The sequence below is a fragment of the Azolla caroliniana genome, unplaced genomic scaffold (assembly GCF_043228905.1).
Source record: "Azolla caroliniana isolate FFs.n. ecotype wild unplaced genomic scaffold, voAzoCaro1.0.p SCAF_8, whole genome shotgun sequence".
NCBI classification, from domain to species: Eukaryota; Viridiplantae; Streptophyta; class Polypodiopsida; order Salviniales; family Salviniaceae; genus Azolla; species Azolla caroliniana.
In genome coordinates this window covers 10,866,298-10,881,060 of record NW_028230443.1, presented here as the reverse complement: position 1 = coordinate 10,881,060, position 14,763 = coordinate 10,866,298, and positions in this window count along the sequence as shown.

Below are 14,763 nucleotides of genomic sequence, written 5' to 3'. Positions count from 1 at the left end.
TGAATTGGCTTACCACTCCGACCGGATAATTAATGTTGGGTCAGGTGATGGTCAAGTAGATCAGGCTTCCGACTATTTGTCGAAACCTTTTCTCATCGCAGGCTGGTCCGGAGTTGGGACAGATCTTCTGATTCCGGTCCAGGGGTGTGGAGACAGGTCAGCATTCCATCATGCCGAACTTGTACAGTATATTCAACACATAATGGCGTTGAGAAAGCAATATGTCATCGGGGGTGCGGATCACCTCGATCCCCAAAAAATAATGAAGGTCCCCCAAGTCCTTCATATCGAATGCGTCCAACAACTGGGACTTGACGCGGTGGATTTCCGGAAGACCTGGGCCAGTGATGACTAAATCATCAACATAGAGTAAGATACATACTAGACCGTTTGAGTCTTGACGAATGAACAGGGAAGAGTCTGACTTAGAGGCAACAAACCCCATCTTTCGCAACCGGTGCGTGATCTTAGCATTCCAAGCACGGGAGGCTTGCCTCAAGCCGTACAACGACTTCCTCAGTCGGCATATCGCCGACTTGTTCATCTCCAACTAAAATCCGTGGGGCTGAGTCATAAAGACTTCTTCTTCAAGATCTCCTTGAAGGAAGGCATTCTTCACATCCATCTGATGAAGATGCCACCCCCTTGCTGCAGCAACCGCCAGTACCACACGAACCGTCGTCATCTTCGCTACAGGAGTGAAGGTCTCGTCGTAGTCGATTCCGTGAGTCTGCGTATATCCCTTCGCCACTAACCGGGCCTTGTACCGGTTAACTGTACCGTCAGCATTGTACTTTACCTTGTACACCCACTTGCATCCGATCGGTTTACAGTGACGGGGAGGGTCAACAAAGTCCCAAGTTCCGTTGGCATCCAGTGCCCCCATTTCTTCCTCCATAGCGGCACGCCAATTTGCGTCCTTTGCCGCTTCTGCATAGCTCTCTGGCTCACGCACTTCCGCAACCTTGGTCATTTACACATAATGATGTGCCATGTACTCGTTATACCCGTACCGTTTAACAGGATCCTTCTGGTGGGTGGACCGGCGTAACTCACCGTTACCCGGTATGAGACCCTTCTTGGCCGGTTCGGTCTTCGTTCCCGAAGATCTGCATATGTCCTTGCCGAAGTCAAGTACGCACCGATCCAACTCATCATTGCTGGTCTTGAATTCTGGCATCTTCTGCTTCCCTTTCTCTTTGCGTGTGAACCGTCTCCTCGGTTCCTTGCGCGGGGAGAGCACGACAAAGTCTCCACTACTCACCGTCTCATCATCCGACTGGTTGGACTGATCCAGTCTCTCATTCGGTCCGCTTAACCGGAGCGATTCCGGACTCTCATCTTGAGTCCCGGCTTCATCTTTCTCTACCTGGGCCGGTTCGGGCTCACTAGCCCCATCCTCTGATATCGAGTCGGGATCGGAAGTCGGAGTCGTTAAGGAATACCACGATGTCGATTCATCAAACTCGACATCTCAGCTGACTCGGACCTGCTTCGTCCAAGGGTTATAACACTTATACCCCTTTTGCTCTTGAGCATAGCCGACTAGGATGCATTTTTCCGATTTTGCATCCAGCTTTCTTCGCTTCTCATCCGACACATGTACATAGGCTATGCTGCCGAATATCCGGAGGTGTCTCAAATTCGGCTTGCGCCCTAAATACAGCTCGTGAGCTGACACCTTGTCCCTGATCCGGTTCTAGATGTAAACGGCCGTTTGGACCGCCTCCACCCAGTAGAACTTGGGCATGCTCTTTTCCTCCAGCATTGCCCTAGCCGTGTCAATCAGCAACCAATTCTTCCTTTCGGCCACACCGTTCTAATGCGGTGTGTATCTGTAGTTGAATTCTCGCCGAATTCCTTTTTGTTGCAGATAGCTGTTGAATTGGCCGGAAAAGTACTCTTTTCCGCCATCCGACCGTAGGCATTTGATCTTCCTCTCCGATTCCCATTCCACCATCTTTTGGAGGCTCCGGAAACACTCGAATACTTCGCTCTTCCGCTCAATGAGGTAGATCCACGTATGCCGCGTGTAGTCGTCGATGAAGGAGACGAAATATCAACTCCCGCCAATGCTAACATTTTGTGCCGGTCCCCACACATCCGAATGGAGAAGATCGAGCTTGTTACGACTTCGATTTCTTTTGGTGGGGAATGGAGGCCGGTGTTGCTTCCTGAGTTGGCAGGCTTCACAAATCTGGGCTCTCCGGCCGCTGAACTTCGGCAAACCAAAAACGACTTGTTCCACTTGCAGGTCTTGAAGCCTCCGGTAGTTGACGTGACCGATCCGCTTGTGCCACAGGTCGATATCCGACTCGACCTTCTGTCCTTTGGCGAACAGTGCGGTGCCGACGTCATTGGTGTTGAGGATAAACATCCTCCCATCTCTGCGTCCTTGCGCAATAACTTCGCCCTCATACTCAATGAAGCACCCGAGGTGCGTAAACCACACCTGCATCCCCTAGTCGATGATCTGTCCGACCGACATCAGGTTCTTCGTGATTGTCAGAACATGTAATACATTCATCAGCTTCCCCCTTTGTCCGACGTGGCTCAAAGGGACTTCTCCGACGTGCACGATCGGATGGGGAGTGTCGTCTCCGGTTTCGACAACTCCCGGTTGATCCGGCTTCTCCAAAAAGGAGAACCACTCCTCGTGGCTCGTCATGTGGTTCGATGCGCCGGAGTCAACGTACCACACCTCCTCTGATTTGGAAGTGGTCTTCTTCATTGAGTTTGCCTTGTGCTTCATCACCAAGGCTGGCCCCTTACGGTTCTTGGATCCTCCCGATCCGTTTGCGTAGTGCGAGCTTTGTCGGCCTTCCTTACCGGTCTTGCCAGATCCGGATTTGTCCGAATCGGCACGCTTTCTCCAGCACTCGCTTTCCCTGTGGCCCTTTTTTCCACAGTACCAGCATTCCGTAGCGGATTTGTCTTGCCAGTCTCCGGCACCACCTTGACTCCCCCTGCTTGTGGAAGTCCCGGAACTTTGTCGGCACGCTCACTATGCCTTCATTCCTGCTCTTGCCGGCCGCCTCCGTTGCGTCCCGACCTGCCTCGTCCACCACGCCCACGGGACCGATCCGCTCCCGTGTATAGCATCCGGTTGTCTGGGGATGCACTGGTAGATGCACCGGTGTGGTTCTCCTCTACAAGGAGCATCGACTGTAAGTCGAAAAATGAGGGCATATTCTCTCTTGTACAAACCGTAGTCCGGAAAGCTCCGAACTTGGACACCAGACCTCCAAGACAGACCTGCACCATCTCGTCTTCCTCTACGGTGACGTTAATAGAGGCAAGCGAGTCACAGATCCCTTTGATCCAGGCTGTGTAATCTGCCACCGTCATGTTGTTCTGTCGAACATTGCTCAACTCCTGTCTGAGTTGCAGCTTCCGGGCAGTGGTGCTTGCGGCGAAGACCTTTTTCAAGTTTCCCCAAGCATCCTTTGGTGTCTTGGCGTCACGGATATGGCTGAGCAGCTGGTCACCGACACTAGACGCGAAGCAATACATCACCCTGCTTGTCGCTTGTTCCCACACTGGGAAGTCCTTGTGTGTTGTCTCCGGTGTTGAGTCGTTCACTCCGTCGACATAACTCCAGTAACCATGCCCAAGCAGGTACTGGTGCATCTTGTATGACCAAGATGCGTAGTTGGTTCTGTCGAGCTTCTCCACCGGGAGCGACTACTTTGTCCCTTTGTCCATTTCTCCTTTTGTGTCTGCTTTCCGATTTGTTAGGGTTTCCTTCACAAGCGTAGATGTCTGCAACAGAGGTTCTCAACCCACGCGCTCTGATACCATGTTAAAGATTGCTTGCGGAAGCGTTAGAAAGAACAATACACAAAGAGAGAGAGAGAGAGAGAGAGAGAGAGAGAGAGAGAGCAGGACACACTATTTTCCAAAATTATATGAATACTCTGTGCTCTCTGTATCTACAACGCGCTCATCAGCGCTATTTATACAAGTCCACACGGGACGTTAGAAGTACAGTATACTTCAATGCTCACACGAGCATCTAACACTAACTACGAGACTATAACTGCCTAGTAGTCTAACCTATACTAGGCTTCTGTTTACAGATTGGATCCAGCATACCGGCTCCCCAGCTCATCGGTCCTTACTGCTTACCGGCTCGATTGCTCGCCGGCATATCGATTCATCTCGCTTACCGGCTCAAGCTTATTCAGCCGATCCGGCTCCGGTTGAGATTGCTGCTCAACATAGGGGATGGGAGAAGATTGAGGGGAAGATCTCTGATAAGAAAATGGTTGTTAGAACTGTCAGATGTGATGTGGACCCTCCCTCTCCTTGAAAACTATCAAAAGAAAGGGAAGGCGTCTATTCAAATGGGGATGTCATATTGGGGATTCAGAGAGAAGGAAGGCTCAAGGGTTTTTTGTTCTATTCTATTCTGTTCGGTGACATCTATGTGAGGCCTCCGCTCGTAGTACCAAGCCCGTGTGCTCCAGACCGAAGGCTCACAACTGCGCATCTGTAGTGTCGATCTCGTTTGCCAACTTTGTGTTGTTTGTATCTACTTTAGCCGTCATTCAATCAAATTTACTAGTATTTATTTTCGAGCTTGTGTAGTATGTTATCTTCATTGTCTCTTGCTTTCTCTCTCTCTCTCTCTCTCTCTCTCTCTCTCTCTCTCTCTCTCTCTCTCTCTTGCTTGTGAACCCTCAGTGTGTTCATCGTCGAACAACCGTGTTAACAATCTACCGATTCTCTGTCGACAAACACAATAGGTCCAACGTTCTATCACCGAACCATTCTATCAAGATTATTGTGGTTGGAGAATTGGTGTTTGTCGACTTTGGAATGCACGCACTCAATACCGTAAACACAGATTTAATTATTGTAAATATGAATAGGAACTTGATCGACTATTAGATATAATATATGTATAGGAGAGAATGCATCCGAACATAAATGAATACCCAGAGTAGTCGACAGAGCAGATACACTAACTACCAAAACTTATATTAACCAAAATAAAACAATATGAATATTGTTGAGAATCAAGCTCAACATAGAGCAACATGTGAATGCACCTTTTGAGAATCCATGATTACTCAAAGGTCAAGAGTCACACCACTACTCTCTAAACATTAACTATGTGTCATAGAATCATATTCTATGACACATAACTAATGAGTTACATATTCCCCATGACTATGAGTCTTCACATTCCCCAAGAGAGAGAGTGGTTGTTGTAAGTTAATGAAGAGAGATGGTGACTCTATATAAAGCACCCTCCTCATACTTCATACCAAGTCGGTTGTGACTCCTTGTAATGCTACACTTTTGTATCTCTTATTCTACTTGTGAATATACATCTTCTTATTGAGTACTTCATTGTATTCTTATCTATCTATCTTGTGTTCTCTTCTCTCCTCTATTTTTCTCTCTCACACACCCACACACACACGCGAGCGCGCGCACACACATATCTATTCCGCTGCACAAGAATCACCATTGATTCTTTACATGGTATTAGAGTGATTTGGTAGCTCGATCTAGCCCACTCGCCTCATCGTGATCATGTGTTGTGCTCTACGCCGACGTTCAAGAACCAACTCATTGCTATCGTAGTACCACTACATAGCTCGTGTTTGAGAGAGAAGGAAAAGAAGAAAGGAAGCTTAATCGACAATGAATACTCAAATGGGGAGCGCTCTCCCTAGCGAGAAGTTGGATCGCAACAACTTTGCATCTTGGGAGTACAAGATGCACCAATACCTTGTCAGCCAAGGCTATTGGAGTTACATCAAGGGAGCATAAGAAAACCGACCCGATCTGAAAGACGCCGACTATGAAACTTGGGAGCAAGCGGCAAGCCGAGTGATGTATTGCTTGGTGACATGTCCTCACGACCACATGCTCGGCTACATTCGAGAAGCTGAGACGCCGAAGGAAGCGTGGGAGAATCTACGAAATATTTTCGCCGCCAACACTACCGTGAGAAAGCTTCAACTCCGCCAAGAGTTGAACAACATCCAACAAAGGGATATGTCCATTACAAGATACACCTTGAAGATCAAGGAGCTTTGTGATGCACTTGGCTCGATAAGCGTCAATGCGGAGGATGACGAAATGGTGCAAATATGCCTCGGCGGCCTTGCACCACGGTTTGACGCGATGCAGATTGCCATACTAGCATGGGAGAATCTGCCCTTCTTCTTTGATCTTCAATCCATGTTATTGGTTGAAGAGAATCATGTTCAAACAAGGAGCAACGCCTCGGAAGGCCACATGCTCTACATGCATTCGGACGGAGGAAGAGGACACGGCCGTGCAAGAAGAGGCCGATTCGGCCAAGGACGAGGCGGACGAGGCCCGATTTATGAAAATAACTCTCAATTACGACATCAAGACGGAAGCCATCGAGGAACCTTCGGAAGAAGGGGGAGCTTCCATTCCGGTCCAAGTTGACAAAACTCGGTCGAATGTGGATATTGCGGAAAATCGGTCACCACGAAGAAGAATGTCGTAAGAAGATACGCGAGTCGGCTTCCACTAGCCGACAACTCACCAACTACACCACCAACTCCGACTATGACGTTCGTGGAGGAATGTTCGTGATGAGACATAGAGCAAATTCTATGTCGACTTCTACTTCAACTAGTGCCTCGGGTCCGGAAGACGTATGGTTCGTCGACTCTGGTGCCTCGAACCATATGACGTCTCATCAAGAATGGTTTCGAGAACTTCGAGAGCCGGAACGACCCAGCTATGTCAAAACCGGAGACAACACTACACATCCGATTCGGCACATCGGCAATGTTTCATTCAGAGAAGAAGGTAAGAAAACTTACATTAAAAATGTCTTGCATGTAACAACTATCACGAAGAGTTTGGTCTCCGTAGGCCAAATTGTAGAGCAAGGAATGCAAGTTCGATTTAATCAAGGCAGTTGCTTCATCGAAAAAGAGGGCCGACTCATTGCACGCGGACGAAGAGAGGGCCGAATGTTCATTTTCGACTTGCATGAGATGAAATCGGCCATGCTCGCAAAAGGCACAAAAGCCGAGTCCGACATAGAGTTATGGCACAAGTGGATTGGCCATATCAACCTTCAAAAGCTCAAGGCGATGCAATCGAAAGGAGTCATCATCAGACTCCCGAACTTCAAAGGGAGAGAGATTGAAGGCGTACGTGCGGCTTGCCAATTCGGCAAGCAACATTGGCATCCATTTTCGAAGGAGAGGAATGTAAGCAAAGACGCACTCGATGTAATTCATTTCGATGTATGGGGACCGGCTCAAACAGCAACATTCGGCGGATACCGATACTACGTGACCTTTATCGACGACTTCTCTAGGCACACTTGGATCTACCCAATGCGGCAAAAGAGCGAAGTGTTCAGACACTTCCAAAAATTCAAGAGTGGAGTCGAAAAAGCTATGAGTCGACATGTACGATGCCTTCGATCAGATGGAGGAAAGGAATATTTCTCGGATGAGTTTACGGAGTATCTTCGAAAAGAAGGGATTCGACGAGAATTTTCGTGTCAATATAGGCCACAACAGAACGGAGTAGCCGAACACAAGAATCGACACATCCTTGAAGTGGCACATGCTATGCTTAACGAAAAGCACATGCTGAAATCATATTGGGCGGAAGCATCTAACACGGCCGTCTATCTCATGAATTGGTGTACGACATCCGGCGTGCATGAACTCACGCCGCACTAGAAGTTTTTCGGAAAGAAGCCGAATCTATCACATGTTCAGATATTCGGCTCCATTGCGTATGTGCACATCCCCGACGAAAAGCATCAAAAACTCGACCTGAAGTCGGAGAAATGTATCCTCATAGGATACTCACTAGAGCAAAAGGGGTACAAGTGCTATAACCCCTCAACTTGTAAATCTCGAGTAAGTCGAGATGGCGGTTTCGATGAGTCTGCATCTTGGTACGCACCAAAGACAACTTCGACTTCGATTCAGCTCGACCCGGATTTTGCCGAAATAGAGATAGAAGCCGAAGATCAACTCACGTGCATGTTCGAAGAAAGCCCGATTACGACAAGGTTTAGTGGACCACAAGAGCCCCCGAGCGATCAAAGCACATCTCGACCGAGTCCGAAGCTAGACAAAGGGAAGTTGAAAATGCCGGAGTATGAAGATGATCATTTCAACGACATCGAATTGACTTACTCCCTCGATAGTGAGTTCGAAGACCTTGAGATCCGGACAAATGGAGCGGTTGTAGTATCCGCAAACGAGAAGCTCCACCGATCCACCCGTGAAAAGAACCCCGTAAGCCGATTCGGCGACAACGATTATATGGCGTACTGTTGAGAGACAAGCTCAACATCGGCCAGATCGGCTGAAGAAGCCAAGGACCGGATCGGCTGGGACCGATCGGTTAGGTCGAGTGCGTAAACCGGGAGGTCGTTAGGAAAGATATTCCGTGAGGAATATATTTGGGAGTTAGTGTAGGAGCTCTTAATGAGCATTGAAGTACTGTCAGTACTTCGGTCAGTCCTTCCAGGACTTGTATAAAAGTGTTCACTGAGCACGTCTTATGTACAGACTGAGTATTATTATTGAATAGAGTTGTTTCTGTGTTTCTCTCGCTGTCTCTCCCGCGTATACCGTGTAAGCCGAAGCTCTCCATTGAACCTGAGTTTCCTTCCTTTGTTCTGTCTTCATACCTGCTTCCGCACGCTATTCTTTACATGGTATCAGAGTGCGAGGGTTGAGAACCTCTCTGCAACCGACATAGCTTAACGAAGAAGAACAAGAAGAACGATGGATAGAGGCATGGCGAGCTCGCTTCCAACAGAGAAGCTCGACAGAACCAACTACGCGTGTTGGTCCTACAAGATGCACCAGTACCTGCTCGGGCACGGCTACTGGAGTTATGTCGAAGGAGCTAATGACGCGGCACCCGAATCGACACACAGAGACTTCCCGTTGTGGGAGCAATCGGCGAGCAGGGTATTGTACTGCTTCACGTCGTGTGTAGGCGAACAACTATTAAGCTATGTTCGGGATGCAAAGACGTCGAAGGGTGCGTGGGAAAATCTGAAAAAGATTTTCGCCGCGAGCACCACAGCCAGGAAGCTTCAGCTCCGACGGGAGTTGAGCAACCTACAACAATACGATTTGTCGGTGGCGGACTATACCTCGAAGATCAAGGATATCTGCGACTCCCTCGCCTCCATAGAGGTGAACATCGAGGAGAGCGAGATGGTCCAGATCTGTCTCGAAGGTTTGGCGTCGAAGTTCGGAGCGTTCCGAACGGCTGTGTACCCGGGAGAATACGCCATCCTTTTTCGACTTACAGTCGATGCTCTTGGTAGAGGAGAACCACGCGGGTGCGTCTACAAGCACGCACGCTGACAGCAGAATGTTGTACACAGAGGGAGATAGGCCTCGTGGACGTGGAGGACGAGGCGAGTCGGGGCGCAATGAAGGCGGCCGACGAGATCAAGGAAGAAGGCACCGAAGTGATGCCGACAGCAACTCCGGACCCTCCGGAAACAGGGGGAGTCGAAGCGATGAGAACCGGCAAGGGAAGTCCATCGTGGAGTGCTGGTACTATGGCAAGAAAGGCCACAGGGAAAGTGAGTGCTGGAAGAAGCGCGCCGATTCGGAGAGAACTGGTTCCGGGAACGGCTCCAGACATACCGACAAGGGAAATCGGCAGCGATCGCACTACGCCAAAGACTCCGGGAGAGCCGGAGAAGGGACTCCCTTCGTGACGAGACACGAAGCAAACTCAATGAAACAGAGCACCCCGAGATCGGACGAGGTGTGGTACGTAGACTCCGGTGCGTCAAACCACATGACGAGCCATAAGGAGTGGTTCTCGTACCTTGAAAAACCGATACAATCTGGAGTAGTCGCAACAGGAGAAGACACTCCGCATCCGATCGCGAATGTCGGAGAAGTTCCCCTTAGCCATGTCGGGCAGAAAGGGAAACTCATGAACGTGTTGCACATTCCGACAATCACGAAGAACTTGGTCTCGGTCGGACAGATCGTCAACCAAGGGATGGAGGTTCAGTTTACACACCTCGGGTGCTTCATTGAGGAAGAAGGCCGTGTGATTGCGCAAGGGCGTAGAGATGGGAGGATGTTCATCCTCGATTCCACTGACGGCGGCACCGCAATGTTCGCAAAGGGACAAAAAGCCGAGTCGGACATTGACTTGTGGCACAAGCGGATAGGCCGCCACGTCAACTACCAGCGGCTTCAAGATCTGCAATCGAAACAGGTAGTGTTCGGATTGCCCAAGTTTAGTGGCCGAAAGGCACAAATTTGTGAAGCCTGCCAGCTCGGGAAGCAACACCGACTTCCTTTCCCCAACGAGCGAAACCGGAGCCGGAACAAGCTCGACCTTATACACTCGGATGTGTGGGGGCCGACACAAAATGTTAGCCTTGGCGGGAGGCGATATTTTGTCTCCTTCATCGACGACCACACACGGCACACGTGGATCTACCTCATTGAGAGGAAGAGCGAAGTCTTCGACTGTTTCCGGGACCTCAAAGGGTTCGTGGAAACGGAAACGGGATGAAAGATCAAGTGTCTGCGGTCGGATGGCGGGAAAGAGTACTTTTCCGGTCAATTCAACGGTTATCTACAACAAATGGGAATTCGGCGCGAATTCAGTTGTAGATACACGCCGGAGCAGAACGGCGTGGCCGAGAGGAAGAATCGGTCGATTGTAGAAGCGGCACGAGCAATGCTGGAGGAGAAGAGCTTGCCCAAGTTCTACTGGGCCGAGGCGGTAAGGACCGCGGTATACATCCAGAACCGGATCGGAGACAAAGTGTCGCCACACGAGCTATATTTCGGAAGGAAGCCGAACTTGCGACACTTGAGGGTGTTCGGTAGCATTGCGTATGTGCATATACCGAAGGAGAAAAGGAGGAAGCTGGACGCAAAGGCCGAGAAATGCATCTTGGTCGGTTACTCGGACGAGCAGAAGGGTTATAAGTGCTATAACCCTCGCACCAAACAAGCGCGTGTCAGTCGCGACGTTGTGTTTGACGAGTCCGCATCCTAGTACCTGTCCCCGACTCGGAACCCCGACTCCAATCCGAGCTCTGACGATGAGGTCAGCGAGACCGAGATGCCTCCGGATGAGCCTGAAATCGAGACCCGCGAAGAGAGTCCGATTTCACTCCGGTTAAGTGGACCAATTGGATGACTGAGTCGGTATGACCAGTCCGACGAAGAGCCGGCGAGTAGTGGAGACTCGACCATGCATTCCCCGCGTAGGAAGCCGAGGAGACGGCTTACGCGCAAAGAGAAAGGGAAGAAGAAGGTGTCGGATTCCGGCACGGAAAGGAACGAGTCCGACCGACGCGAGTCTGACTCCGAGGGAGCCGGTGACAGGTCTTTAAAGATGAAGACCGCGTCGACTGAGAAGGCCTCGACATCGGCTGATTTGAGATTACGCCGATCTACCCGCCAGAAGAATCCTGTTTTGCGGTTCGGATACAACGAGTACATGGCGCATCATTATGCGTACATGACCCGTGTAGCGGAAGTGCGTGAGCCAGAGAGCTACGCAGAAGCGGCGAAGGACGCGAATTGGCGTGCCGCGATGGAGGAAGAGATGCACGCATTGGCGGAGAACAAGACCTGGGACCTGGTTTACGCACCCAGAGGGGTAAAACCGATCGGGTGTAGGTGGGTGTACAAGGTCAAGTACAACACCGATGGCTCGGTCAACAGGTACAAGGCTCGGCTAGTGGCAAAGGGCTACGCACAAAAACACGGCATCGACTACGATGAGACGTTTGCGCCGGTCGCGAAAATGACGATCGTCCGTGTTTTGCTCGTAGTAGTCACGTCCAAGGGGTGGCACTTACATCAGATGGATGTAAAGAATGCGTTCCTGCAAGGTGACCTTGAGGAACAGGTGTACATGGTACAACCCCTCGGATTTCACTCCGGAACGAACTCCTCGGTAGTCTGTCGATTGAAGAAGTCCCTTTACGGACTGAAGCAAGCCCCGCATGCCTGGAACGCGAAGATCACGCAACAACTGCGTCGGATGGGCTTCGTCACATCAAAATCAGACTCTTCCCTGTTCATCCGGAAAGGTCGACTTGGACCGGTTAGTATTTTACTATATGTTGATGACTTGGTCATCACCGGCGCCGACCTAAGTGAAATCGACCGCGTGAAGCTCTAGCTTGCGGCATTGTTCGACATGAAGGATCTGGGGGACCTTCATTACTTCCTCGGGATCGAAGTGATCCGTACCCTCGAAGGCATATTGATCAACCAACGTCACTACGTGTTGAGTATGCTCTTCAAATTCGGGATGGCCGACTGTAAGACCGTCTCGACTCCTCTGGACAGAACCGTCAAGCTTCGTCCCGATACGAGAAAGGTATGTGACCCGATGAGGTTCCGACAAATTGTCGCAAGCCTCATATACTTGACCATCACCCGACCCGACCTCAGTTACCCGGTCGGGGTGATCAGTCAGTTCATGGCGCGACCTACCGAGGAGCACCTTCAGTGTGCGCAACGCGTACTGCGGTACATAAGTGGCACTAAGGACAGAGGACTGCTATATCGGACCGGTGCAACCGTGCAGCTAGTCGGCTACACCGATGCTGATTGGGTTGGCAACGCCGCCGATCGTCGATCCACGTCTAGATACGCGTTCTCCCTCGGGAGTGCTGCGATCGCGTGGAGCAGTAAGAAGCAGCCGACAGTTGCACTGTCGAGCACCGAAGCGGAGTATCGAGGAGCAGCTATCGCGACATGCGAAGCCATATGGTTGAAGCGGCTACTTAAGGACCTGCAAGAGGAGGTGTCCGATCCAACGACGATCTACTGCGACAACCTCAGCAACATCTAACTCGCGAAGAACCCTATCTTCCACGCACGGACCAAGCACATTGAGGTGCACTACCATTTCGTCCGTGAGCGTGTCCTTTCCGGTGAAGTCGAACTTCAGTACGTTCTGACGGATCGGCAGGCTGCCGACATCTTCACCAAGCCTCTTGGTCTGGACAAGTTGCGGCAATTCTCAGGTGCGCTCGGATTGCGTCACCTTGACGTGCCAAACTTGAGGGGGAGAACAGTCCCGAACGACCAAGCAAGGCTGCAAGAAAGGAGCAGAGACCGCGACACCGAGTTGGTTGACAAGTTCGACTTCGGATCGGCTGAAGAAGCCAAGGGCGGACCCGCGAAAAAGTTCGGAAGCGGACAGAAGGGGAGCAGCCGAAGGAGAGAGCTGAAGCCAACCACGCATAGGGGAGATGACGCCATCGAGGCGAGAAGACCAAAGACGAGTTGGAGACAGCCAACTCGGACGAGAGCGAAAACCGATCGGAGGTAGCTGAGTCGGTTCGGATGTTTGATTCAGACACGCTGAATCAACCGAGGCCTAAGCGGAAGAAAAGGCAGCAGGAGAAGCGTCAACACCGCAACAACAGAAGAGCTGATAAGGGCCACATGAGCAGACAAGCCGACCAGAAGGGTCGAAGCGCGCGGAGTCGAACAGGTCGAGGAGCGCGAGCGAGGCGTGAAGCCAAGAGGAACCGAAGCCGTGAGCCCGAGGATCCCGAAGAGCCCCAAGTTGAGCTTGAGGGGGGAGTGTTGAGAGACAAGCTCAACATCGGCCAGATCGGCTGAAGAAGTCGAGGACCGGATCGGCTGGGACCGATCGGTTAGGTCGAGTGCGTAAACCGGGAGGTCGTTAGGAAAGATATTCCGTGAGGAATATATTTGGGAGTTAGTGTAGGAGCTCTTAATGAGCATTGAAGTACTGTCAGTACTTCGGTCAGTCCTTCCAGGACTTGTATAAAAGTGTTCACTGAGCACGTCTTATGTACAGACTGAGTATTATTATTGAATAGAGTTGTTTCTGTGTTTCTCTCGCTGTCTCTCCCGCGTATACCGTGTAAGCCGAAGCTCTCCATTGAACCTGAGTTTCCTTCCTTTGTTCTGTCTTCATACCTGCTTCCGCACGCTATTCTTTACACGTACCATTACGCCTTTATGATTAAGGTGGCGACAGTACGGGAGCCGGAAACGTTTTCCGAAGCTGTGAAGGACCAAGATGGGTTGAAGCAATGAATGAGGAGATGCAAGCACTCTCCAAAAAATAAGACATGGGATCTTGTCCCCCACTCACCGCACAAGAAGGCTATCGGTTGCAGATGGAGTATAACGTCGACGGCTCCATAAACCGCTACAAAGTTGGATTCGTAGCGAAAGGATACGCACAAACAAATGGAGTCAACTACGAAGAGACATTTGCCACGGTGGCAAAGATGACGAATGTGCGGATCGTGATCGCACTCATAAGAAGTGAGTGGACTCATCATGAATAAAGGAAAGGAAAGGAACTGAACTACGACGACGACGACGACGACGACGAAGAAGAAGAAGAAGAAGAAAAAGAAGAAAACTGTGATACTGCAGAACACAGAGAGAGAGAGAGAGAGAGAGAGACAGACAGACAGACAGACAAGAGAGACAGACATCGTCGCCGCCGCCACCATGACGGAGCTCCTGATACGACGGCAGAAGGGCATGAGCAGCGTGAAGGACATGCAGTGCTGCAGGATGGGCCGCCGCCTGGGGGCTTCCCGGCCGTGCGTTATGCGCGCCGTATCCCAAACTCGGGCCCTGGCGGCGTCGCAGTCTTCCTTGTTTCTGCTGCGGTCATATCCTACGGATTCTACCAAGTCGGCCAGGGCAACAAGAAGCGCAGGTACTCCTTAGTCCGATCCTCCACCCCCTTCCTCTTTCTTCTGTGTCCTGTTCTGGAATT